This window comes from Diceros bicornis, unplaced genomic scaffold (assembly GCF_020826845.1).
Source record: "Diceros bicornis minor isolate mBicDic1 unplaced genomic scaffold, mDicBic1.mat.cur scaffold_61_ctg1, whole genome shotgun sequence".
In the NCBI taxonomy this organism is placed as follows: Eukaryota; Metazoa; Chordata; class Mammalia; order Perissodactyla; family Rhinocerotidae; genus Diceros; species Diceros bicornis.
In genome coordinates this window covers 2670102-2695990 of record NW_026691491.1, presented here as the reverse complement: position 1 = coordinate 2695990, position 25889 = coordinate 2670102, and the positions used below count along the sequence as shown (strand labels likewise).

At 46.3% G+C, this 25889-nt stretch overlaps 1 long non-coding RNA gene across 1 annotated transcript; it reads left to right on the top strand.

Annotated features, from left to right (window-relative positions):
* The first annotated feature begins 3255 nt into the window (after positions 1-3255).
* Positions 3256-22677, top strand: LOC131403260 (uncharacterized). The gene is made up of 4 exons (XR_009219345.1): positions 3256-3302; positions 10122-10239; positions 21894-22070; positions 22617-22677. It is a non-coding gene; the product is annotated as an uncharacterized LOC131403260 (long non-coding RNA).
* Positions 22678-25889: the final 3212 nt, after the last annotated feature.

Below are 25889 nucleotides of genomic sequence, written 5' to 3'. Positions count from 1 at the left end.
AGCCACATTCTGTGGTACTGGGGGTCAGGGCTTCAACATATAAATTTTGGGGGACAAACTCAGCCCATAACATTCCCCCAATATTCCTTTCCACCAGGAACTCATGCCCTTGTGTAGTCCCCTCCCACATTGAGTCAGGGCTAACTCATGTGACAGTGAGTGACATTCAAGGATGGCTCACTTGGAGGTAAACTAGCCACCATGTTGTGAGGACACCTGAGCAGTCTTGAGGTAAGGGACATTTGGAGAGTAATTGAGTCTTCCTGCTAACAGCCAGTACCAACTTACCAGCCATGTGAGGGAGTGTGAGTGGATACTCCAGCCCTGTCTAACCTCCTGATGACTGCAGCTCTAGCCAACATCTGACTGCAACCTCGTGAGAGATCTCAAGAGAGAACTGGCCTGCCGAGCTGCTCTTGAATTCTGATCCACAGAAACCATGAGATAATAAATGATCCTTGCTATTTTAAGTCATTGAGTTTTGGGGTGATTTGTTATGCAGCATTAGATAACTGACACAGCTGAGTGGGATGGTAGTGGTTGAAGAAGTCAATGATTATTATATACCCACTATCTTTTAGCCATAGAATCATCTGTGGGAATTATCTTCAAGCCTCACAAGAGCTCTGTAAAATGTGTGTTATTATCACTGTTTCACTGAGGCTCGGGAGGTTCAGGAACTTGCCCAAGGTTTAAATCTACGTGCTTTCTACTGTATCACTGAACCATTGCTGTAGGATGCCCTCAACCAGGACTGCTGTTGTGAACACAATTACTTGCTATCACTTAGCAGCAACAAGAGTGACCCCAAATGCACCTCATACTTACCTTGGAATCTACTTTGGAAAAGTTACCCTTTTGCATTCAACATTTCCTTCTGTTTTTTTTCTCTTATACATTTCTTTCCTTTCTTTTTTCTTGTGTGTGTGTGTATGTGTGTGTCAGGGTCTTCAACAAAAATGATTTATTATGTCTCACAAATCTGTAGGTGGCTGGGCTCGGCTGGGTGACCTGGGTTATATACTGGGCTGCATTCAACTAGGAGTTCAGCCGAGGCTGGAATGTCCAAGATGTCTTCACTCTTCGAGCTGGGCCTTGGTATAGCTATTGGCTGAACCTCTCTTTTCACACGGTCCTGCATCATTCAATAGTCTAGCTTCTTTCTCTGATGGCTGGCTTCTAAGAGAGATCTCATATATTTCATTATTTTTTCTTTTAAAGCTCAAGTTTTTTTTTTTTTAGGAAGATTGGCCCTGTGCTAACATCTGTTGCCAATCTTCCTCTTTTTTCTCCCCAAAGCCCCAGTACATAGTTGTGTATCATAGTTGTAGAGTTGTAGCTCTTCTATGTGGGACACCACCTCAGCATGGCTTGATGAGTGGTGAATAGGTCTGCGCCCAGGATCTGAAACCAGGATCTGAACCGGCGAACCCCGGGCGGCCAAAGTGGAATGCGCGAACTTAACTGCTACGCTACTGGGCCGGCCCCTATTTCCTTATTTTTAAAGCAATACGTCATGCAAAATTCAACTGTGAATAAGATATTCAGTGAGAAATATCCCTCTTATCCCTGCCACCAGCCCTCAATTTTTTTTTCCCAGAGGTATCCAGTTACCACTTTCTTAATTAGCCTTCCCGATTATTCTGAGCATACATCTATGTCTATGTCTATATGCATATGTATATCTCTACATTTCTATATCTATAGCTATTATATCATTTTAAATAAAAATGGTAGTATTCTTTACACGTTTCTGATTCTTGTGTTTTTGCTTACCATATCCTGGAGATTTTTGTATATCAGTATATGGAGAGCTATAGCTCTACCTCATTCTTTTTTAACAGCTATATAATGTTTCCTTTTATGGATGTTATGTGAAACAATTTAATCAGTCCTCTCTGGATAGACTTGTTTTTTTTTTGTTTTTTGTTTTTGTGAGGAAGATCAGCCTTGAGCTAACATTCACGCTCATCCTCCTCTTTTTCTGCTGTGGAAGACCGGCTCTGAGCTAACATCCATTGCCAATCCTCCTCCTTTTTTTTTCCCCCCAAAGCCCCAGTAGATAGTTGTATGTCATAGTTGCATGTCCTTCTAGTTGCTGTATGTGGGACGTGGCTTCAGCATGGCTGGAGAAGCGGTGCGTCGGTGCGTGCCTGGGATCCGAGCCCGGGATCCGAACCCGGGCCGCCAGCAGTGGAGCATGTGCACTTAACTGCTAAGCCACGGGGCCGGCCCAAGGATAGACTTGTTTTTATTTCATATACTATGATACTGACAGTGGTGGCATTTAATGCAGTGACTTCTATTTGTTTTTCTTTAATTGACTTAATAATGTCATGGGGGTAGGCATCTTTCTGGTATATCACAGCACCACCCCACTGTAGTACTACTAGTGGGTCATTCATGAAATGCGTGCATGTGTCATGCTTATGGAAACATGTGGTACAGGAAATGCTGCTGACACATACCTCTGGGCTTTTTAAAACTTGCATCATTAACTCTTATCCACAGATGTGCTCCTCTGCTTTAAATCCCCTCTCCCCAATTTCCATTAGATTTTTTTAATACCCCATACTACTACTATTCCATTATTTTAGAGAAATTATCCCTTCTTGGCTTCAGTGACCTGCACCTGAGCCCCTCCTTCAATCATTAGCTGTTTATATTGCTGCTTAGAACCAGACAGTCAGATCTGTCCTTCATAACACCATTCTTAGGAGACAACTCAGTACTGCACTGTTAGTGTCCAGGTTTATACTACTCAACATCGTGTCATCATGGCTTCACGTGTATTACTCCCGTATCCAGTGAGACTAAAGGACATAGTCTAGAGTCAGAAGACCTGGGTTCTACCTATAGATCTGCTACTAACTAGCTTGATCATTTTGACCTGCCTTGGTTTGATTCCCAAAGGCAGACCTCAAGATAAGATTTCTGGGCACAATTAGTTTATTTAGGAGGTGATCCCAGGAAGTGGTTGAGAAAGAGGGGATGAGAGACAGGGAAGGGAGGAAGCACATATAAGGCATCTTGAGCAGCAGGTTACCACTGTGTGCAACTGTGGCTCAATTCAACGGGGACCTCGAAGGGCCGATGTAGACTAGAACAGAATTGAGGGATGAGAAGGTAGGGTTTTTATTATCTACGTAGTCCCATCACTCATTAGTGGAGAGTTGCTCCTGGAGTCTTAACTCCCTAGTGGTTTTCATCTTCCATGCTCTCTTCCCAGTGCACCCTAGGACCACAGAACATCCTCAGGCAGAGAGAAGCAGGCTGCCCTTGGCTGAACAGAAACCGTGAAGGTAACTTCCAGGGTTGGACCAAGGAGAAATGGACTCTGACAGAATCTGCTATCTTTAGAAACAGCATATACGTTAGCTAAGAACATAGACTTTGGCTCCTTAATTGAGTACTCCATGATAGTTCAACAAATAAGGCCTTTTTGAGCACTTACTCTGGGCCTAAAGGGTGTTTAGCATTTGGGGGCACAAAAGAAGTTTCCATAAGGAGCTTAGAATATAAGGCAAAGGGCAGTGACATGTACTGAGTGTTTGCCCTGGGTAGGCCTTTAAAATACCCGATCCCGTCAGTCCTGATATAGTGTGGCAAGGTAAGCATTATGATCGTGAGGCTCTGAGAGCTTGATTCTCTTGTTCAAGGTCCCACAGCAGATGGAGAAATAGAAACCAATTCATGGTCCTCTAGATAACAAATGTCCTCTCAGCTGGCTAAAGGGGAGCAGGGAGACCAGGCTGTGTCTGACCTCTGGTTTCTATCGCCTTGCTAAGAACTAATAAGTGAGCTTATTAAGGTTGTAGGATAAAAGATCAATATAAAAAATTGATTGTATTTCTCTATACCAGCAACAAACAATAGGAAATCAAAGTTTTAAAAATTCTGTTTATAATAGCATTAAAAAATATAAAATACTTAGGGATAAATCTGACAGAAGATGTGAAAGTTCTGTACACTGAAAACTGTGAATATTGCTGAAGGAAACTAAAGATCTAAATAAATGGAGAGAAATATGGCTCAGGAACTCAACATTGTTAAGATGTCGGTTCTCCCAGACGGATCTATAGATTCAATGGAATCCCAATCAGAATCCAAGCAGGCTTTTTTGTAGAAATTGGCAAGCTAATTCTAAAATTCATATGGAAATGCAAAGGACCTAGAATAGATAAAACAACTCTAAAAAAACAAGACAGTTGGAGAAGACTGACTTTAAGATTTATTACAGTGCTATGGTAATCTACTACCTTGCTCAAAAGGAAACTGTTCAACTGCCCCTGCATGATTTGGGTTGAACAACTAGGTGGACGCACTCAGAAACTGGAAGATGGATGAGATTGGCATGAGCAACCCTGAGCCTAAGTCTTGGGCCAGTTTGTTGCCTTGTGACATTAGCAACTCCAATATGTTCATGAAAATGACTTTTTTACTTGCTGATTACACAGTTGTCTCCCCTTATCTGTGGGGGACATGTTCTAAGATCCCCATTGGATGCCTGAAACCATGGATAGTACCAAACCCTATATATATATTATGTTTTTTCCTATACATACATACCTATAATAAAGCTTAATTTATAAATTAGGCACAGAAAGAGATTAATGATAACTAATAATAAAATAGAAAAATTATAACAATATATTGTAATAAAAGTTACCGTAGATCTTAGCAACCTCAGCATATGACTTTTTTTCTTTCCTTACTAAGTTGAGAACTCTCACCTTTTCACTTAAAGGAAGCACTTGACAGCTTCTTTTTGGCATATTCAAATTGCCAGCATCACTAGTCTTGCGCTTTGGGGCCATTAGTAAGTAAAATAAGGGTTGCGTGAACACAAGCACTGCAGTACTGCAACAGTCGATCTGATAACCCTGAGAGCTAACAAATGACTAACTGGTGGGTAGCATATATGGTATGGATACTCTGGACAAGAGGATGAGTCACGTCCAGAGCAGGACAGAGCAGGACAACATGAGGCTTCATCACGCTACTCAGTATGGTGGGAAATTTAAAATTTATGAATTGTTTATTTCTGGAATCTTCCATTTAATATTTTCAGACTGAGGTTGACTGAGGGTAACTGAAACCATGGATAAGGAGGAACTACTGTAGAGTACTTGCTGATTTTCTGGCTTTTATTGTTGCAAGATTGGGAACAACAGTCTTTCCAGCTCCCTACATCACTGAGCAGGAACTGTAAATCAATGGAATGAATTTTAAGTAAAAAGTAGAGGAGATGAAATAATTCAGTGGTCTATAACTGACGATATGAAATGAAGAAAGAGCCTCAGCCCAACTGGATATTGAAAGGTGTATAGAGAAACTAAGATATCCTAGAGCGTGAAGGCAAAGTTCTCTATCATGTCTCCATTTTCAACACCCCGTGAGATTCCTTCTCCAACATTCTCTAAATCGCTTACCTTTCTTAAGCTTCCTTGACTATTTCAAAGCTGAATTTCTCTTTATGAGTATATTTCCAATGGACATGTTGGAAATTATGACATCATTATCTTTGGGTAATAAAAGGACAAAAAGAGGGGCCTGCTGGGTGGTAGCAGTTAAGTTCACGCATTCAGCTTCAGCAGCCTGGGGTTTGCCGGTTCAGATCCTGGGCACGGGCCTACTCACCACTCATCAAGCCGTGCTGAGACAGGTCCCACATAGAAGAGCTACAACTCTACAACTATGATATACAACTATGTACTGGGGCTTTAGGGAGAAAAAAAAAGAAAGAAAGAAAAAGAGGAAGATTGGCAACAGATGTTAGTGCAGGGCCAATCTTCCTCAAAAAAAAAAAAAGACAAAAAGAGAAAATATTATCTGCTATGGGCGTGAAACAGAAATACAAGATTACCCATGACCTCTCAAATCTCAGAGAATGTACCTGGGCATTCCAAGAGTAGGAGAATAATTGGACATCATGTCATTTCCAATAAGATAGTCAACTACATCTCCAGAATATTTTGGCTACGTCATTGAAGAAAATGATTACCTCTTGTTCTGTGGAAAGCCTGTAGACAAGGTCAGCGTCATTGTGTTTTATAAAAGCGTCAGATAAAATCTCCCTCATAATAAAACCACAGAAATATTTTAAGGTTTATTTAAGCAACCTTATAGAGAAAGCAGATATAAAGCCTCTTTCACCTTAACCTACCAACTATTTAATTAACTCTATAACCTCTCCAAGTCCTCCAATTTTTATAGTTTAGTAATTGGTCCATATTATCTTATTTCATTTTTTATTAATTATTTCATATTTTGCTTGTTTCAGTATTAGTAAAACATGTATTATCAATTTAATGACAGCAAAATATTCCATTTCATTAATGAGTCTTGGGATTCTGAGTACAAGAAAGTTGAAAAAGACCTAAAAGGTAAATCTAGAAAAGATATTCACTGTAGAGATGATGAACCTGAGGCCCTGAAAAGCAGGATATATCAATGTTGTATTCTGTTCTGGTTATCTGTTGTTGCACAATAAATGATTTTTATTACCTTTTGTCGTTCTATGGGTTGACTGGGCACGGCTGGGTGGTTCTTGCTTTGGGTCTGTATCAGTCAGGGTTCTCCCGAGAAATAGAACTACATATAGACACAAATATATTATATATATATGGGTTTTTTTCTTTCCATCTTTCTTTTTTTAAAAAAATTGGCTGGAAACTTCAGCAGGAGTTGATGCAGCAATCTTGAGGCAGAATTTCTTCTTCTCCAGGAAACCTCAGTTTTTGCTCTTAAAGGCCTTCATTGATTGGATGAGGCCCACCCACTTCATTGAGGATAATCTCCTTACTTCAAGTCAACTGACTTTAGATGTTACCTACATCTACAAAATACTTTCCCAGCAACATCTAGATTAGTGTTCGATTAAATAACTGAGTACTATAGCCTAGCCAAGCTGACACATAAAACTAACCATGACGGGGTCTCTTATATTGTTACAGTCAGATGTCTTCGGAAGGCTCAATTAGGCTGGATGTCCAAGATGGCTTACTTCCGTGGCTGGTGGTTGATGCTGGCCATCGGCTTTGGAGTTCAGCTGGGGCTGTTGGCCAGCATGCCCACCTGATCCCTCTCTGCTGGTTGGCAGTTCTCTCAGCAGGTGGTTGGGTTCTGAGAGGGAGCCAGCATGCCAAGGAACAGGAAATGGAGGCTGCTAGGCCAGTTAGAGCCTATGCCTGGAGCCAGTACAGTGTCACTTCCACTGTGTTCTATTAGTCAAAGCAGTCATTGGCTCACTCAGATTCAAGAGAGTGGAGAAATAGAGTCCACCTCTTGATTGGAGAGTGGCAAGCCACACTGTAGAACGTATGGGCTGGGAAATTTAGTTGTGGACATTTTTTGAAAATATAATGGCTCTCGCTACTTCCATGCTCACTGGCTCACCATCCAACTGCCAGCACCTGCAACTCTGCCTCAGGGCTTTCACTGATGGCCAGAGTCTGCTGCCTCTTTTTTTTTTTTTTTTAATTTTTATTTATTTATTTATTTTATTTTTTTCCCCCAAAGCCCCAGTAGATAGTTGTATGTCATAGCTGCACATCCTTCTAGTTGCTGTATGTGGGACGTGGCCTCAGCGTGGCCAGACAAGCAGTGCGTGGGTGCGCACCCGGGATCTGAACCCGGGCCGCCAGCAGCAGCGTGTGCGCACTCAACCACTAAGCCACGGGCCGGCCCTCTGCTGCCTCTTGTGGGACAGGTCTCCAGCCACGGGAAATTAACAGCCAAGCAATGACTGACAAGAGTTGGGTACTACAATTCCCTTGCCTCTCAGAGCTCCTCTGGCAGGATTAAGCTGCAGCTGCAAACAATGGTAACTTGCCTGATAACTCAGTTTATTGCTCTTCCCTTCCTTGTTTCTCTTCCCTGCTCCCTCTATGTTGCTTCTTGAGAGCAACCGCTGAAAAATTTACTTGCCCTTGAATCTTTGTCTCAATGTCAGCTTCTGGGGGAACCCAACTCAAGTTACAGAGTAACTGGTCCGTGGTCAGAGCTAAAACTAGGGTCTGAGCTGAGCCCCAGTCAAGAGTACTTTCCATATTTGTTACACTCTGAAAGAGGTTCAGAATATTCTAGCAGAATATTCTAGCACTTAGCTTTACTGAGTGATGGAGGGAGGGCTTTCAAAAGAGAAAAATTCAAAGTGTGTGTGTTAGCTATCTTAAACAGATGTTTGGAAAGAGCACTGGACTGGGAGTCAGAAAATGTGGGTTCTCACTTTTGCTCTGTCGTGAACAAGTTGTGTAACTTCCCCAAGCAGAGCGAGAGAGGTTAAAATCTCCTGGAATCAGACCTCTGGTGTTCCCATGAGAGTCAAATGCATGATGTCTGCAAAAGCAGTATCATGATGAAAAATAGCAAATGAACGGAAGGAATTAATTTTTCTCATTTTTGGTGGCTCCATTCAACAAAACATTGTGTGTTTAATTTTTTTCACAAGCATCTCATGTGGTCTTGATCCTCATTCTACATTTGAGAAGTAGACAACTGCCCAGTTCACCAATTCATGCTGTCTGGATAGAGCAGGTTATGTCGAAAGTATCCAGTTTTTGTGTGTGTGTGTGTGTGTGTGCGTGCGCGCGCGTGTGAGGATGATCAGCCCTGAGCTAACATCCGTGCTAATCCTCCTCATTTTGCTGAGGAAGACTGGCTCTGAGCTAACATCTATTGCCAATCCTCCTCCTCCTTTTTCCCCCCAAAGCCCCAGCAGATAGTTGTATGCCATAGTTGCACATCCTTCTAGTTGCTGTATGTGGGGCGCCGCCTCAGCATGGCTGGACAAGCGGTGCCTTGGTGCGCGCCCAGGATCCGAACCCCGGGCCGCCAGTAGCGGAGCGCGTGCACTTAACCACTAAGCCACGGGCCTGCCTGAAAATATCCAGTTTTAAAACAGAGTCTTCACATAGGATTTTTAGCAGGCAGTTACCAATGGCCACTTTAACTAGAAAGAGCTGCTAGGATAGAAAGTCATCTCTCAGTCTGGTCAACAAATGTCCCTGCAACTGCAGAACATACTTAGGCACAGATAAAGCTAGCCAAGATATTTTTTTCCATTGGTTTATTTAAAAAAAAAAATTCACCTCATATTATGGCTTTTTCCCCCCTTCACTAGCTTCTGTAGGATTTATGAATTTCACCTAGCAGTGTTTGTGTATGTTGAGTTTTTGATACCTATCTCTTTGTGTGTTAGTGAGTAGGGTAGAAAAATGCAGACAACAGATAAATAGGGGAGAAAATATCTCAAGAATGGTCTTGGACACATTTAATAATATCGATCATATTCTGTGATAAAACATAAACACAGGGTCAAGATTTATGTACTTATTTGCTTACTAGATTGATCACACTTTCTAGTCAAAAAGGTAAAATGCAATTTAGCTGCATTTGAACATGTCTTGAGTTGACATTCGTTTTTATGTTATATTTTTAAAAGGGAAATAATTTGATTTAATCTACTTGCCAGCTTAACTAAATTCACAGCCATTTCCTACCAGAACAGGAACTGGCCTTCTCTTGCTACACACTAGCCTTGGCTTATGCTAAAGAGGGAAAGGACTTAATCTGGGAGTTACATTTCTTCCAGATACTAATTTCATACTGGATATTTACAAAAAATACAGTTGGTTAACAGATTCCTATCTACACCACCCCCACCAGAGGGGAGATATTCTTTCTTTTGTTCATTGTTCTGCTGGTGAGTTAGATCCTAAATGCTGAGAACTAATTACCCTCCTTGTGCCACTAAGACAACTCTTTACAGCACTTCACTTGCTTCTTCCATTGTATGGAATCAAATCATATGAATTTTCATTTAATTTGTTTATTCATTTGAAAAATCCATCTAATAGAAATAGGAAAAGGAAAAAAACTAGAAAATAAAACCAGTTTCTAACGACTTTAAAGTGAAACACACGTATTATTTTAAAAAAGAAAACCTCAAATTAAGGATTTAATTGAAAAAAAAATCCTTTATTTTCCTTTCTTCGTATCTATAGTATGGAAAAGACCACACAGCCCATTTGAGTTGGGGGAAAAGTTGTCCTTTGAAATGACTTCAGTGATATGATTTCATCTGTATTTCAAACGCATTAATTTCACACCGTCCGCAGTAGGTAATGAAGATGCACAAGTTCGGGTCAAATTCGCCCTCCGGAAAAACTGCAAATTAAGATGCTGTTGACGGATACGCCGCAGGCTGTCTTAAGCGTCGTGATCAAAATCCAAATAGTAAGGAGAGGGTCCCGGGAGGGATGCGTTTGGGATTTTGACAAACCCTCGACCAAACTCAGACGCCCAGCCTGCACTTTGGCGAATCTTTTTCCCAGGCAAGAGACCCCCTCAGCCCGCTCGGGGCTCGCAGTGTTTCCCAAGAGTGGTTCGACACCCTCTTCAACCCCCAAACCAGACACACCCCGACCCCGCCAACGGGTCTGGGCTGTCAAAACACGCGGCGGCTCGTTCAGTCCCAATAACTCGCGTGATGATTAATGAGCGGCCTGATGATTTAACGTCTCGTGTGATTAAATTATAGGGCGTGGGGGAGGGAGCTCTGCGCTCCCTCGCCGAGGGCCGACCGCGCCGCGCTGCGGGTCTGGGCTGCGGGCTCCTCCTCCGCGCGGCGCCCGGCCAGGCTCCGCGGGCGGCCGCTCCGCGCCCCCAGGGTCAGTGGGTCCCGGAAGGGCAGGGCGGCGGGGGTGGGGGTTGGAGGAAAGCGTGGCTTGGAGAGCAGAGCGGGGAGGTATGGGCACCGGGCAGCTTGGGTCTGAGCCGAAGAGCTGGGCGAGGCCGGCTCCTCCCCCTGCAAAGGGGTGTAGGGCCCGGGAAACAGCCCCGGGCGAAGGAAGAGCTCTCCCTTGAATCCTCTGTCTCTGCGCCACAGGGGCTTAGAGAGTTCCAGGGACCCGAGACCCCTGGGAGGAGGGGAGCCCTGGCCCCGCTGGGTCTCCTCCCAGCCCCCAACCCCTCGCGCCTGCACTTGGAGAGGGTTTCCCTGCAGGCGGGGATGTGGCGGCCGGGTCGAGCCACCCCAAGCCCCTTCTCTTCCCCAGCCCACGGACCCCAGCCCTGTCCCGTGTCCGGGGGGGGGGGGGTCCATGCCAACCCAGGGGCAGGCACGCCAGGCGGGGGGAGGGAGTATGAAGCCTCGCAAGAGCCTGGAGCCTCGGGACGGCGGAGAGACGCTAACGACACTCGAGGCGCAGAGTCTCCGGGGTGCCCAGCTTGATTGATGGGGGAGGAGGCGCGGGGAGCCGATCTAAGCCCCTTTGGGGTTACTAGGGGGACTCCTTGCTGTCACTCTCTTTTCCTTAAGGGGCCGAGGACAGGCTCCGGCGTGTCCACCCCTTCCTCTGGGAGAGGTGTGAGTGCGGGTTTGGAGGTGGCGCCCCGCACTGGTCCTCGTGGGTAAAGGGGCCGGCTGCCCTCACACTGTACCCCGCCGCCTTGGCGCAGTTCTGTCCCAAAGAGGCAGGTGGATGCTTTTGCTGCAACGCAGAAAAGCAGAGCTCCCGGTCTGCGCGGGGGGCGGCAGCCTCGGAGGGGTCCCTGAGAGGCCACTCGCGGGCCAGAGGGAGGGTCACCTCTTACTTCATGATCGCATCGAAGGGCTTAACTTTCAGCAAGGAGAGGCGAGGATGTCCCCGGAAGACCCTAGGAAACTGCAGCCCGGGCTGTTCAGATGCAGAGCGGGAGGGTGACAATGAGAGGGCCACACCCGGGCTCCGGAGGCCCGGTGTCCAGCGGTGCCCCGGGCCTGGCAGGAGAACAGCTGCTCAGCCGAGCAATGACATCCTGGGGGGGACGCCGCGAACTGAACCCAGGCTACCCGCTTTCCTTAAGCTAGAGAGGTCCGAGAGAGCTCCAGGAACGGCGTGCCTGGTGTCCGGTGCCTGGGCTCCAGGTGCGGTGGCTGAACCTCCCTCTGAGAAAGGGATAGAAGATCCTAGGCCGGGTTCCTCGGATATGCGGGAATTACCATTTCTTCCTCGGCTTCTCTAGATATTGGGAAGTAGCGCCAAGGAAGGGGGAAAGATCATGAACAACCAAATGGACTTGTAAACAGAGATCACAGTATGGGAAAAAATACATATATAATCTCAAAATATCCAAAGAGAATATAAAAATAAACTTGCCAAGCCAGAGCAGAAACAAGCTACTAATTCGTTCTTGGAGGATCAGCCTGAAATGCTGCAAGTTAGCGGAAGGTGTAGGCTGTGCCTACAATTCCAGGATATTCGGAACATACAAAATCCCCCTTAGGAAAAAAGTTTGAAGGGCAGGGGTGGTGGGGATGGAGGAAATGCTCAGAGCCTTGTCTTGTCCTTGGTCTGGGTGTGGTCCTGGAGGTGACTTTCTCCGGAATGGCCGAACCCGCTTCTGTCCAGGCCGGAAGGCTAGTGTGAAGAGGAGGTCACTCCCCTCAAGGTGCCTGAGTAATAAGTAAAAAGGGTTTATGGGCAAGGCTGTTGCCTGCGACCATCTCTGCAACCGGGAATAATTCTGCAGACAGGTAGCCCCAGATATCAGTAGTGTGCGCGCTGGCGCTCGAACCGCGGGTACCGACACGCCCCGAGGCCAGACGCGCAGGTCGCGGCCTGCCACTTTTGTCCCTGTTCTTAAGCTCATTTCTTAAATTTGCTCCTCGTCGGTGCTTCTCTCAGACACAAGCTGAACTCCTATATCTGGTTTCCACCCAAAACAGTGGCTGGGCCCACGGAGGACAATTTAAAAGCTCAGGGCCAACTTTTTCCTCCAAAAGGTGCCACATGCCGCGTAACTAATAGGCGCCTCGTGGATACAATATCTTTCCCAGAAATTGAATTTGGGTTCCAGAAACAGGACTGGAAAGATCCTAGACAGAAGTGTGTCCTTGGACAGAAGGACTTGGCATTCTCAATATTAACATGGGGGCAAGAGGGGAGCCCAGGTAGGTTTTATTTTCCAGATTATCGTCGATCTGTTGTCTGACTGAACGACGCCAGGATACAGTGAGGGTGATGGCAGTCTCCAATCTCTAACGATTCCCAACGTTTCGAAAGGAGAGTTAGTTTTATTCTCTTATGCACAAGATCACTCATGTCTAATGATGTCAGACACTTGCAAAATGACGTCAAATTGGTGGCGCTTTGGGTGGCATTGTTCATTCGACTTGCCAAGACGCGAGCGGGGCTGCCTTTTCCTGCCTCCAGAGCGCGAGTTCGCGCACTGATCTCACCCCTCGCTCTCAGCCCTGCTGCCGCGCATCATTTAGGCCAAGATCGGGTATAATAGAAAACACCATCAGCAGACAATTACCCTTTCAGAGGATTCACGTCTCCTCACAGACACTGTTATTTGAGAAATAGGATCATTTGATTTCATGTTGCACTAAATAACACCCAGCCGGTTCAAATTGCCAGCTTCTTAAAACCCGCCCATTGGAATAAATTGCAGCAGCCTCTTGCTTTTCAGGGCAATATGTTGGGCACCGGGCAGAACCTGTAAAAATAACTACAAAGCCAGCCCTGAGCCGTCGCTATTGGTGGGAAGGGCTCTGCCACCCCGCAGGCAAAGGCATTCAGCTACCCGGTTTCCTGCCACCGCCCCCTTCGCTCGCCAATTTAGAGATGACTCAACCACTGGGCTTGGGAATTAAAATGCACAGCCCCAGCCACCGGGAGAAAGCGCTTCCGGCCACACGGCGCGTTAGTGTCCCACGGAGAAAGATGGGCGGGTGTGCAAGGCGCAGATTTCCGTGTGTCCCGCCGCGCTGCCTGCGGGGCTTGCGCGTTTGGAGACTGCCGCGGGTCTGGGGCTCTGCGGCCGGCGTGTGCGCTCTCCAAGTTGGCGGGTCTTGGGTTCCCAGCTAGAGCGTTCCGCTGCTGCCGCGCCCTGCTTACCGGTGCGCCCTGCAGGCCTGCGGCCGCGGCGCCCCTCTCTGACCTCTGCACGGGCGCCTAGCCCGGGCCGTGGCTCGCGGAGTCTGACTGGGGACAGGAAGAGGAGGGAGCCTCATTGCGGCTTCAGCGCGGAGTCCAGAGGGAGAGGGCGAAGGAGAAAGGGAGGAGAGGGGCGAACTCCTGTTCGCTGCACACTCGCCACCAGAGAGGTTTCAGAAAGTATTAACCTTTTTGAAGTCGGCCACGAGCAGCGGTTTGTTAATTGACACCCTGTTCAACTGGGTGGCAATTGTTCAGCTCGATGGGGACGATCCACTCCCCCCCCCTTTGATATAAAAGAAGATTTGACTCCTTGGTGCTTGGTTCATTTGTGCCAAGGAGCAGGGTAACTGAAGACGAGCGGGGCCTTGGCGAACCTGTCTGTTGAAGTCTTTATTACATTTGTGTTAACGTACTTCACGAAGGCCGAATTAGATTCTCTCCCCCAGGTAAATTGAGGTCCGCCTACCGGAGACTCACCTGTGCACTCGATTTGAAGCGTGAACTGGAAGGACCCTTTTAGTGGGTCCTGAGACCCGGAGGGAGTTCATCTGAGCCTTTGGGGACAGGGTGGGAGCCTTTCCCCTTCCCCCGCACTGGGAGGAGCCAGGGAGCAGGGGGGTGTGGGGAGGCGCCCAGAGGGGAGGTTACAGGCGGGCCGAGAGCGGGCAACTGAATTTCTCTCTCTGGGGTCGGCGCAGACTTTAGCTCAGGAGCAGTGTCGGGGGTGGGGGGGGTTTGCGGGGAAGGCGTGGGCCTCTGCCCAAGATGGGGTGATGGAGGCCTGAGCGTGCCTGCACCCTCCATTTGGCCTTGCCCTGCGGACCCTGAGCCACGCTGTCCCTTAGCGTTTTGCCCATTCTTCTCTCCCCCAAGTAACAGCGCCATCTACGAGGCCCGAGTATACCCAAACCAAACCCTGGGCCGGGTTGGGCGGCGGGCCTTCAGAGCGGCCCTCCGAGTCTGGGAGGAGGCCGGGAAGAGCAGCCTCGCAAGCCGCCAGCTCTGGCCCTGTGTATCCTGATCCGAGGCAGGCCGGGGTTGCCCACCCAAGCCCAGGGAGAGCCCCAGGGCCTGCTCCATCCAGGTCCCTACCCTAAGGCTCTCGCGCCCGCACCCCGAGCGGCACACTGCTCCTGCCCCGAGTGCCTCTGCGAGCCTCCAGCCCGCCCCCCGCCCCCCCAGCTCAGGGCGCTCCCTCCCAATTCCCCAAGTCCTCCCCACGGGTGCAGCCACGGAACCATTTTTTGGTCAAACGCCAAGCCCAAACACGACAAGTTTTCGAGGAGTCAGAACAGGGTGATTAAATTCGGAGGAGCCGGAACACACGTCTTGCCCGGCTTCAATCTTCTCTGTCCGCGCGAGTGGAACTGCAGACGCGCAGACGTGGAACGGCTGCACCGCGGGCATCGCGACTGACATTGGAGCCCCAGAGCTGGCAGAGGCTGGGCCGCAGGGGACTCCAGGGCCGGCGTGGGTGGGCCTCTTCCACCACACACGCCTCCCTCTCTCTTTCGGACCAGAGCCGGGCAGCGCTTCAAGTCCGACCTCCAGCACTGGGTGGGGGAGTCTTGTGTCCGCCCTGTCCCGGCCTGGGAGCCCCAGGTGAGAGCAGTGAGAACCAGCTGTCGCGGCTCCTGTGGGCTGCGGCCTCGGGCTTTGGCCGTGGCCAGCAGGTCATCCCCTTGGCTCTCTATTCCCGCCTCCACCGGGGTCACGTCTCCGCAGTGCGGCCCCGCGCTACCCTCCCTGGCCCGCTCTCCCTCCATGTTGCCGCATTTACCAGCGAGTTTTGTTCCCCCGTCGGATTCCGGGCCGAGGGGCTGTAACCGTGCTCTCCTCCGACGGACGCTAATCAAGTAATTTCCCCATCCCAGCCCCATCAAATCGCTCTTTAGCTGTTGAAGCGCGGAGTTTTGCTCGCCTTTTCACATGCTAATCACGCCAATTCAGCGGCTCTCGGTGGGGCTGTTTGTCGCGGGATAAATCTTGTTTGCCGGCTGCATGATTAATTGATATTGTTGTCTGGCTTTTGTGGGGGCCGCGAGGAGCTGAAAGGCGGCACGTTGTGACTGCGCCGGGGGCCGCTGGCGACAGCATCGGGCTGCCGAGGTCCCGGCGAGGTCGAGCCGGGGCTGATGACATTAAGCGCCCGATTTGGTTTTCCTTATTAAAAAGATGATGAAAGACTCAGAGACCCTAGTTTACCCACCACCGGGGCGCAGAAACCGCACGGAGTTTAAGCCACAAGCGCAAAGCCGGGCGTTTGCTCAATTCAGAGAAAAGAGTGGGTGTCACTTCTCCACGCGGGAGACACATCGCGTTTCGGCCCACCCGGGCTATCGGTGGGACTTGAACATGGGTGCGCAGCGTTGTGCTTTGGTTTTTCAAACAAAGAATAAAATCTTTATTTTTTTTCCGGTCGGGCGTTGTAAAGTCGGGTTAACACCCTTAAAAGATAAATGAAAGGCAGCCAGAGCTCAGATGGAGACCTTGCAGGCAGCGGGGGAGGCAAGCAGCGCAGTGGTGCGTCCAAGCCTGACCCGGGGGTGCGGAAGCGTGGAGCGCTTACAGGGAGTCGGTGGCGGCGGCGCGGCCGGGCGCTAACGCCGACCTCGCAGCATTGCTAAGGCCCACGGCCGCCTGCAGGCCAGCGTTTCATTTGCCAGCACGGGGCCCTGGTCTTGGCTGTGTTTTCCCGCTGCCCACAGGTGTGCAGTCAAACCAACAAATTCCTCCGCCCTCCGCACCCCTCCCGCCCTCTCCCCTGCGTCCTGGGGTTTTATCCTCTACGGACGTCCCCGAAAACTTGGCGATTCAATTAAATAATTCCAGTTACGTGATGCTCCTACCGCCTGCTTATTGCAAATATTTCCTTTTTTGAGTCGTTAAAAAAAAAAAAGCAAAGAGAAGAAAAGAAACTGTCGCCTTCGCTTTCTCTGCGAGCGGAGTAATTGATAGGCGCCACCGGAGGTCAGAATTTGCATAAGAATTAAGAGCAGTAAATTAATTTAATATTCCATGCACATCTCCAATTATTCCCGGAGACCTTTGTCTCGGTGGCTGCCAGAGAGGGGATTCAGCTGCTCTTCAGCCAAACAACATCTGTGCGGTTAATAATTTGATAAACACCTCATACAAATAGTTTCTGAATTATCTGGCAGCCCAGTGACTATTCAGTTTGGAAACGTTTTGGCAGGGTCTCCCGGTGTCCGAGGGCCTCAGGCGTCCGCCCAGACAAATGTCTTCTTATCTTTTAAACATCAGCAGTCGACAATGTGAAAATAAGTCATTATCATTAAGTAATAACCCTGCCCTTTAAAAAAAAAATAAAAACGCCTGGGTCATCACAGTGTCGGCAGGTCGTCTATTAAAGACCGTGAGATGAACAGACTTGCTGGAGAGGGGGACTGAGCGAAGAACAACCTGAAGGGGAGGGAAAGACGTGGGTGTTGGGGAGCGACTGGATGGGGTGGGGAGCTTTTTTTCTTTGATATCACGGATTGAAATTGAGTGACTGGACTTGTGTAATGGAAATATTTACAAGGTAAGGAAGGGTCTTGGTGATTGCTACTGGAAGGGGAACCGGGTAGGTAGGTGAGAGGGAGACCAGCTCTTTGCTGTATTGCTTCTGTCCCTTTCGCTGTTCTCCCTACACGCAGATATTATTTATTCCAAAAATGAATACATAAAAAACAAATTCTCACCAGAAAACAGGGGTGGATTATTTTGGCTGGATATAGTCCTTAAGCGACTTCTCCCCATTCCTTCTCCTGACCACACTTCCTCCTTCCTACCTTCCCCCACCAGCCAGTGCCCCCCAGCCTCCTGGCAGCTTCCCACAAAGCACAGGTATGTCAGCCTAAACCTTGGGTTGGCCCGAATTTGCAAGGAAGCACTTGCAGAAGGATGCTATCCTGTTGTCAAAACAGACTTGAATTTAGACACTTTTCCTTTGCTGTCCCTGTCTCTGCACTAAAGATTTCATGGCTCTGATTATCTTCCTTTATCTTTCCGCCACCCATAGCAGAGCCCTGTTCCTCATATAAAGTCTAGAAAGGAACCATTTGATCTTGAATGAGACTCAGATTGCTCTAATTTTTGCAACCTGTGCAATGCAGCTCTATTTACTAGAAGTCTGTTTTTACCCTGGAATTGTTCTGCCAGGACTTCACTATAGTAGGTTGTTCCACTAGGATTCTTATCTTTGTCTATACATTCCTTCATGTCTGATGTATACACCTCACCTATTCAATATTCTACTTTCTATTTCCTACGCTGCTGACAATCTAAGTACTTGAAGCCACTGTAAACTACCCCATAGTTCTGAATAGTGTCGAAGCAGTAATATGATAGAGCCTTGTCCTTGTACTCTAATGAGCCTGGGGTAGCAGTGAGCTTTAAATACAGGCACACCCTTCAGACTTCAGGTCTAAATATACGACTTTACACTGAATGCAGTGCTTGCCTGGGCTCAATTGAAGAATTACTTTTCCAGAAAACAAGTCATTGTGTCACAAGAATAGGACAATAGCTTTTCTACCAGGTACATTCATTTCTGTTTTTAACATTTTCTTCTTGCATTTCATTATATTTTTTTCCCTTAGAACTATGGACACCGCCGGGCCTTGCAGGCTTTTATAAGCACACAAATCGTCTCTGTTCTTTATGATGGGGGGTCTCTGTCTGCATCTTTTTTATTAATTTCTGACTTTGATTCAGACTTCTCTATTCAGTGGGCTGATTTGGAAACATTTCTTTTCTTAAATGGAACATTATCAATTCTTTTGGGAACCATTCTAATTTTAAACACCAACATATTCCATTTCTTAATCTGCAGCTCTGATGTTACTCATTTTTATGCACACAACCCATCTCCTTGGGCTGTGGTTCTTTTATGCTTGATATTTATCTTCTTTACATTTGTTTGACTATTTTTCAAGGTAGTATATGGGCAGAAAATGACTATTAAGCAAGAAGGCAGGGAACTCTGATTATGTTTTTGACTATGTAAGTAAAGCCACAGAACACTGAAATTTTGAGATTTTTTTTTTACTGATGAGCCCTCTCCAGAAAAGCCGTCTGGATACCATTAAAGTTGATGAGTTTGGAAAGATTATCCTGATAAATGGTGGGCCTCTTGGTGATTAGACACATATTTTCAACATGGTCTCTTAAATGAGACTGAGGTCTGCGTTTGGAGGGAGGTTTGCTGTGCATAACAGAAAATTGTTGGGGAAAAAATCTAGAGTACCACCTTACTTTGTAGAGTTCAAATCTCTACAAAGGTGATGTTCAATAACTTAAGCAACACATACCCTGGTTATTTCCAACCTAATTATGAAAGAAATATACCTTCTATCTTGGGAAAAGTTGAAGAATGGCCAAGGGGCAGAATAATGATTTAAAAACTCAGTGCTATCTCTATCGAGGTTAAAGGATTTTATTTTTTTAATTTGAGAGAGGAAAACAGGGCAGAGCTACTAAACAAATTTTTCCAATGAAGAAATTCTTTCAATTCATTTGCTTCCATTGCTCTTCAAAAAAAAAAAGACAAGTTCTACATATATGACCAGCTTAAACCCAAATCTAGTCAAAAACTGAATTTGAAAAATATGGGTCAGCATATAAGAGATAAGCAGGATTCACTTAGATAAACCTGTCTGCTCTCATTTTCCTCTACTTCAATATTTAAATAAGCTTTGCTGGGTGCTGATGCCAGGTGAGCATCTCCATTCCTGATATGGGGTTCAAAAAAAAAAAAAAAAAGAGCTTCAGCACTTATTAGCCTGTGGATAATTGCAAGCCACAGAGTAAGTCCAGATTCTTCAACGATGACTGTAAAATGTCTCTGATCATCATGGATGTCAGCCAGTCTGATGGTTCTTGTCTCTCCCTCCCCTGGCCAGGAGTTGTGATTAGTACTGACAGATCGAGCTTCACCTGACTCCAGGGGCACCCTTCACATTGCTGTTATTGTAGATTTGTATGGTTTTTAAGACACTGTTCTGGTGTATGGCAGTAAAGTTCCTTGAGGAGGAGGGCCATTATTATGTTTTAAAAAATACTCACCAAGGGGCAACATGGGCTACAAGTGAGGCTGGTTGGCTCTGCTTAAAGGGGAAGATCATGGGCAGTAGTGACTATGCCATTTGCTTTGGCCAGAAAGTCCAATCTAGCACCCTCGTGTAGACTGAACTTGAGAGGGTTTCCAAGGGCTTATTCTGCTTTGCTGGCTCTCTTATAAGGGGAGATGAATCCTGCAGACTATCAGATGCTTTTTTTTTTTTTTTTGGTGAGGAAGATTAGCCTTGAGCTAACATCTGTTGCCAATCCTCCCCTTTTTTTGCTGAGGAAGATTGGCCTTGAGCTAACATCTCTGCCCATCTTCCTCCATTTTATATGTGGGACGCCTGCCAAAGCATGGCTCAATAAGTGGTGCCTAGGTCTGTACCCGGGATCCGGGCCTGTGAATCCCTGGCTGCTGAAGCGGAGCACATGAACTTAACAACTCTGCCACCGGGCTGGCCCCAGAATATCAGACTCTTAAGCGTGACATTTGAGACTTGCCACAGTGGGGGTAGAAAGAAAAAAAATGGTAGGCAGAAGGCTTATAGTTCTAGTTGCCCACTAACTAGCTGCAAGCTCTTGGGCAATCACCTAATCTTCCTGTGTCAGAGACTCCTGTATGCTACTTCTCACCAATTTATTCTCTTTTTGCTGGGCACATGGCTGCCCAGCTGGACTACATTTCCCAGCCTCCCTTGCAGCTACATTTAGCCCATGTGACTAAGTTCTCACCAATGGATTGCAAGCAGAAATGGTGGGTGTAATTGTCATCTCATCCTTGCACCTTCCTGTTCTTTCTTGCTGTCTGGGAATGATGCTAATGGAGGCCACAAATTGAGGATGACAAAGCTCCTCCAATGACCTGGGTTTGCAAGATGACTTCCTGGAGCAGAGTCTACCCTCTCACCCTCTCTTAATGGGGAGAAATAAATTTCTATTGTGTTTGAAAAACTGCGTATTTTTGTTCACTTTGTTACAGCACTCACCCCAAATCTGCATCTTGGTTTTATTTTTCTTAACTGTAAAATGAGAGTATCTTAGTTTGGGTTTCCCCAAAAGCAAGCAGTTTATTGGGAGGTGATCTCAGGAAACGCCAGTAAAAGAGTGGGGTTGAGAGACAGGGAAAGGGAGGTGGCCATTAAAGTGCATTATAAAGCAAGTTACCATTGTGGGCAACTGGGATTTGATTCTACTGAGAAAACTCTGGGGAACTGTGTAGAACACCTGCCTTAGAGTAAGTCCACCTGAGCTGGAGTATTTCTACCCCAGTTCCCATTAGTCACTGGCTGAGGGTTCCTCTTCATGGGCATTATTTCCCCAGCACTTCTGGCCTGTTGCATAGGTAGAGTGGGCTGCAGGGGCCAAAAAAAGCACCCAGACAATGAGAAGCAGGTACTGGTGGTTGGATATTGAGCTGGTACGCACTGAAGTATAAGGGCAAGGGTCTCCGGACAGGACACTGACTGCATCTGCTACAGAGGGCATTGATGAATAGTCTTGAAGATCTCCTTCCCACATTAAAGTTCTCTGGGCCCAGTTTATGAATCTGTATTCTTCTAGTTGCTAATCTGAAATGTCCGCTCTAGCCAGATAGGTTTGCTTAATTTAGGGCTCCCCAAATACCATGTGCATGCGTTCTCATTTTATTTACGCCATCCTTTCACGTGGAAAGCATCTCAATGCTCGTGTACTCCCCTTTATCCCCATTGAATCAGTTATCTATTGCTGTTTAACTAACCACCCTAAAACTTAGTGGCTTAAAACAACAACGGTTCATTATTTTTCACAATTCCATGAGTCAGGAATTTGGGCAAGACTTGCTGGGTACTTCTTCTCCATGGAGTGTCAGTTGGGCTTATTCATGTAGAATGACCAAGATGGCTTCTCATCTTCCAGGGCCTCTCTTCACATGGACTCTCATCATTCAGTAGCCCAGCCTGGACTTCCCCACAACATGGCAGCTGGGGTCCAAGAGGGAAGAAGTGGAAGCTACTAGTCCTTTTAAGGCCTGTGCCACTGGAAGTCTCAAAATGTCATTCCCATCTCATTCTGTTGGTTAAAGCCAGTCACAAGGTGGGGATGGAAAATGGGCTCCTCCTCTGAAGAGAGGAGCTGCATGTGGTAAAGGAATGGAAGAACTGAGATGGCCGTATTTGGATACTATATCTTGCCTACCCGTTCTTTTCCACTTATTCAAATCTCTAAGACATACTCCTATCCTACCTCATATAAGAGGCCTTTCCTATTATGCTAGTCCTTTGGGGTCTAGCCCTGTCTGCAATCCTAGGGCACCTCTTATTATACACACTTGTTGTTTTGTCCTTAGTCATTTACTGTCTTGTGACACTTTTTGCTGCTGCTTATTGCTGACTCTTTGAGGGCAGAAAATGCAGGTTAGACTTCAGAACATTTGTACAGTGGGAGCACACAGCGGACTCTCGATGTGTGTCTGTGCAAAGACAAAGGGAGGACACAGAAGTAAGGGCTGGGTGGAGGGAGTGACCAGCATGCATATGCCTTTGGGCTGAGATCTAGATCAGTCAACCTCATTTCTAGTAGATTTAGCTAGAGTCATCAACTGCTTATTCTGAAAATCAAGTAAGTCTGAAATCCTCCCAGCCTACAGGAGGCTTAGGTGACACACACCTCTACATGCAGGAATAGCGGTGTTTGTGACTGGAATGGATCACCCGAAAGGTGCCTGGAAGAATTCCCCTTCTTAGACACCACTTCTCCATGATGTACTGTTCCCTTGTGTCAAGCATTGCCCTCTTTGAAAATGCAAGTACTATCTTTGAAAATGCAAGTACTACCCGTTGGAGAGGGAATGGGAAGTGGAGGAGGGATGTGGAAATTTGAATCTTTGATAGTGCAAAATTAACTGATAAGAGCAGTGTTTATTTTTCTCTCATAGAAGAAACTGGGGCAGCATGAATGTGCTGGAAGATTAGAGATTACTGATGCTAAAGGAAGGAGAACTGAAGAGGAAGGATACCTGTGGACAAGTCATCTCCCTTCATGTCAGAAGGGCCAGTTGTCCAGGAGGGGACATTCTGAACAATGCATTGTCCCGGGCATTAGAAAGTGGGTAGCATTCTCATGGACAGCAGAGAAAAGTGGAAACATGAGCCAAAGGAGGATTCCAGAACTTATGAGCAGGTTTGTGTGGGTTTGCAGTCAGAGGATGGACATCCCTCCAAACTCTGGGATCTAATCTATGTTGTGACTGTGTCTTTAGTCACTAGGTTTCCACAGGGAGAGTAAGCCTGTGGGAAAACTGGCCCATGGTGTCCACAGGAAGTGGAATAAGTATCGTTGTTGTGTTTTAGTAGAACCAGCAAAGGAAGATCAGCAGACAACTGGGATGAGTCTAAGTGCTAAAGATTGACAAGACTTCCTCTGTTGCTCCTAGTGACTCGTGGGGGCACTTCTAAAGCTCCCTGAGCATGCAACTCCCATCCCGCTTTTTTATTAAATGTCCTGAATTGCCCTTTTGGATCAAAACTGTCTTTATTATATCAATCAAAAAAGGCTTGTTTCAGCCCACCTCATGGCTAAGGATATCGATGTGTAAAAGATGACGGTTTCAACACATTATCAGGACTGGCAACTTTTTGTGCACTGATGTTGACTGGCATGCAGAAAATGTGCTTTACTGGATTCTTGGAAATTTGTAATGGACGCTGGCTCTAGGAGAGGCAGAACAGAGCATAGACTCTGCCATGGGTCACATCTGTGTTTAAATTCTGCCTCTGTCACTAGCCTTGTGACCTTGAGAACATTTGAAAATTCTATTAGATGTGTCAAAAGATTTCCTCATCTGGAAAGTGGGAATAGTAATACCTAAGTCACAGGGTTGTTGTGAGTAATAAATAAGTAAATATATGCTAAGTTTCTAGAAAGTTCCATGGCACAAAGTTATATATAATAAATGACTTTTAAAACAAGGTTCTTTTTTGTTACTTACCATCTGATCATTTCACCATACTACTGTGCTTGCAGAGTATGTATGCATTTTCCATTTACCATCAGAAAAGATACATAGGCATATGTGATTCCTAAAGACAGGGAAGAAATCCAGAGGATCTAGGATCACTGGCCATCCTGTTAATTGAAGAGAACCTTTTGGCACAAATTTGGGGGATTCATAAAGAAGATGAAATTTTAGAGCCATCACAGAAACAAATTCTTTTTTATGGTTGAAATGACAGATGACCCGGTTATAAAAATTGGCAGAAGCCCCTGGATGGAACTCTTCCTTCTGCCTAGAACATTCAACCCCTAATTGCCTGTTGACTGGGCTTTCCCACTGCTTCGTTATTAAAATCTCTTACAAATGTGTAAAGAAACCCTTGTCCTTTTGGATGACCCCTAGATCTTGAGAGTCATCCTTTTCTGCATTCTCTGAATCCCAAACACATTGAGACTTGCTCCTCAGATGGGAGCCTTGGTAAACAGTCCCACTTGTTCTATCTTTATCCCTTGACCAAACTTCTCCACATGCAATCATGTCTCAAAAAAAAAAAAAAAATTAAGAACAATCCTTCCCATCATCATCTTCTCTTCCAAAGGCTATTTGTTGGTTGATGACACCAAGAATTTGCAGTGTCCTCAAACGCTTGGTGGAGCAAACATCTTTGCATTAACTCTTTAATTGAGCTGAAGCACCCTGACAAGGGGTCTTTATTTAGCTATTTGTCAGGAAGCCAGGACCCAGGGATTTCAGAAAGAACAAAAAGAACTTGATAACTTTACAAAACTCCTCTCCAAAAATTGGAAAGAAGAAAAAAATTGCCTGGAGCAAATTAATTTAAAGATAAATACCAGATATATCTGAGAAATTGCTGGAAATGAATGTACTTACTGATGTCACCTTTCTGAAGGCAGTCAGATTCTTGAGTTTTATTTCACTCATTATAGTCGGTGCCCATTGTCAAGGATGTATTCTTCCAGGAAAAGTAAAGGCAAATTTCTTGGCATTTGCTTTGCTATATCTCCCATTGGAAAACTCATTAAAGAGCCATTCCTGATGGCAACTGGAGATGTAAATGAAATGCACCCCCTTTTAGTATTTGGTTGAGATGGCCCAAATGTTTGGCTGTCATTAAACTTTCTCCAAGCAGTATTCATAAAAATAAACCGAAGTTGTGAATATGCAACATCATTAAATTGATGTCAGTAGTCACCGTTGGAGGGGAATGGGAATCAGGTCTGCATTGCAGAATGCTCTCTGTTGACAACTATGGCTTCACCTCCACTCTTTGGGGAGCGAGGAGAGGCTGCACAATCCCTTTACTGAGTTTTTAACCAAGTTGCTATTCCACTCTTTCTTTTATGGAGCCGTAGAAGTGTCTGTAATGCAAGATTAAAACGGTTCTGTGCAGTGGTTTGCAATGGCTGTGCCCAAATAAAATATGACAGCTCTCTCCTAGGGCCTGTATGTCAGCAGAGGGAGCTCGGTAACAAGCCGCATTATGCTTTCGGCTGTGCATACTGATTGCAAATTGTGTGGGTTCTCCTCGATGCCATAATAAAAACAAGGTGTTTGTGTGTGTGTGTGTGTGTGTGTGTGTGTGTGTGTGAGAGAGAGAGAGAGAGAGAGAGAGAGAGAGAGAAATAGAGAATTTCATTCTCCCAACTGATTATGAACCTTATACATAGCAAGCAATGGAGAAACGATGCTCAGATTTCCTGTAGCAGAGGACACACACACACACACACACACACACACACACACACACACTTACACACTGACAGGCTAATGGCTACTTTCCCAAAGAGTGGTTAGAAAGAAGTAGTAAATGGGACTGTGTTGATGCTGGGAGAAGACCCGGGCAAAGATCAAGATACCCAGCAACATATCGGATAACACATAATTGGCGGGTCACAGCC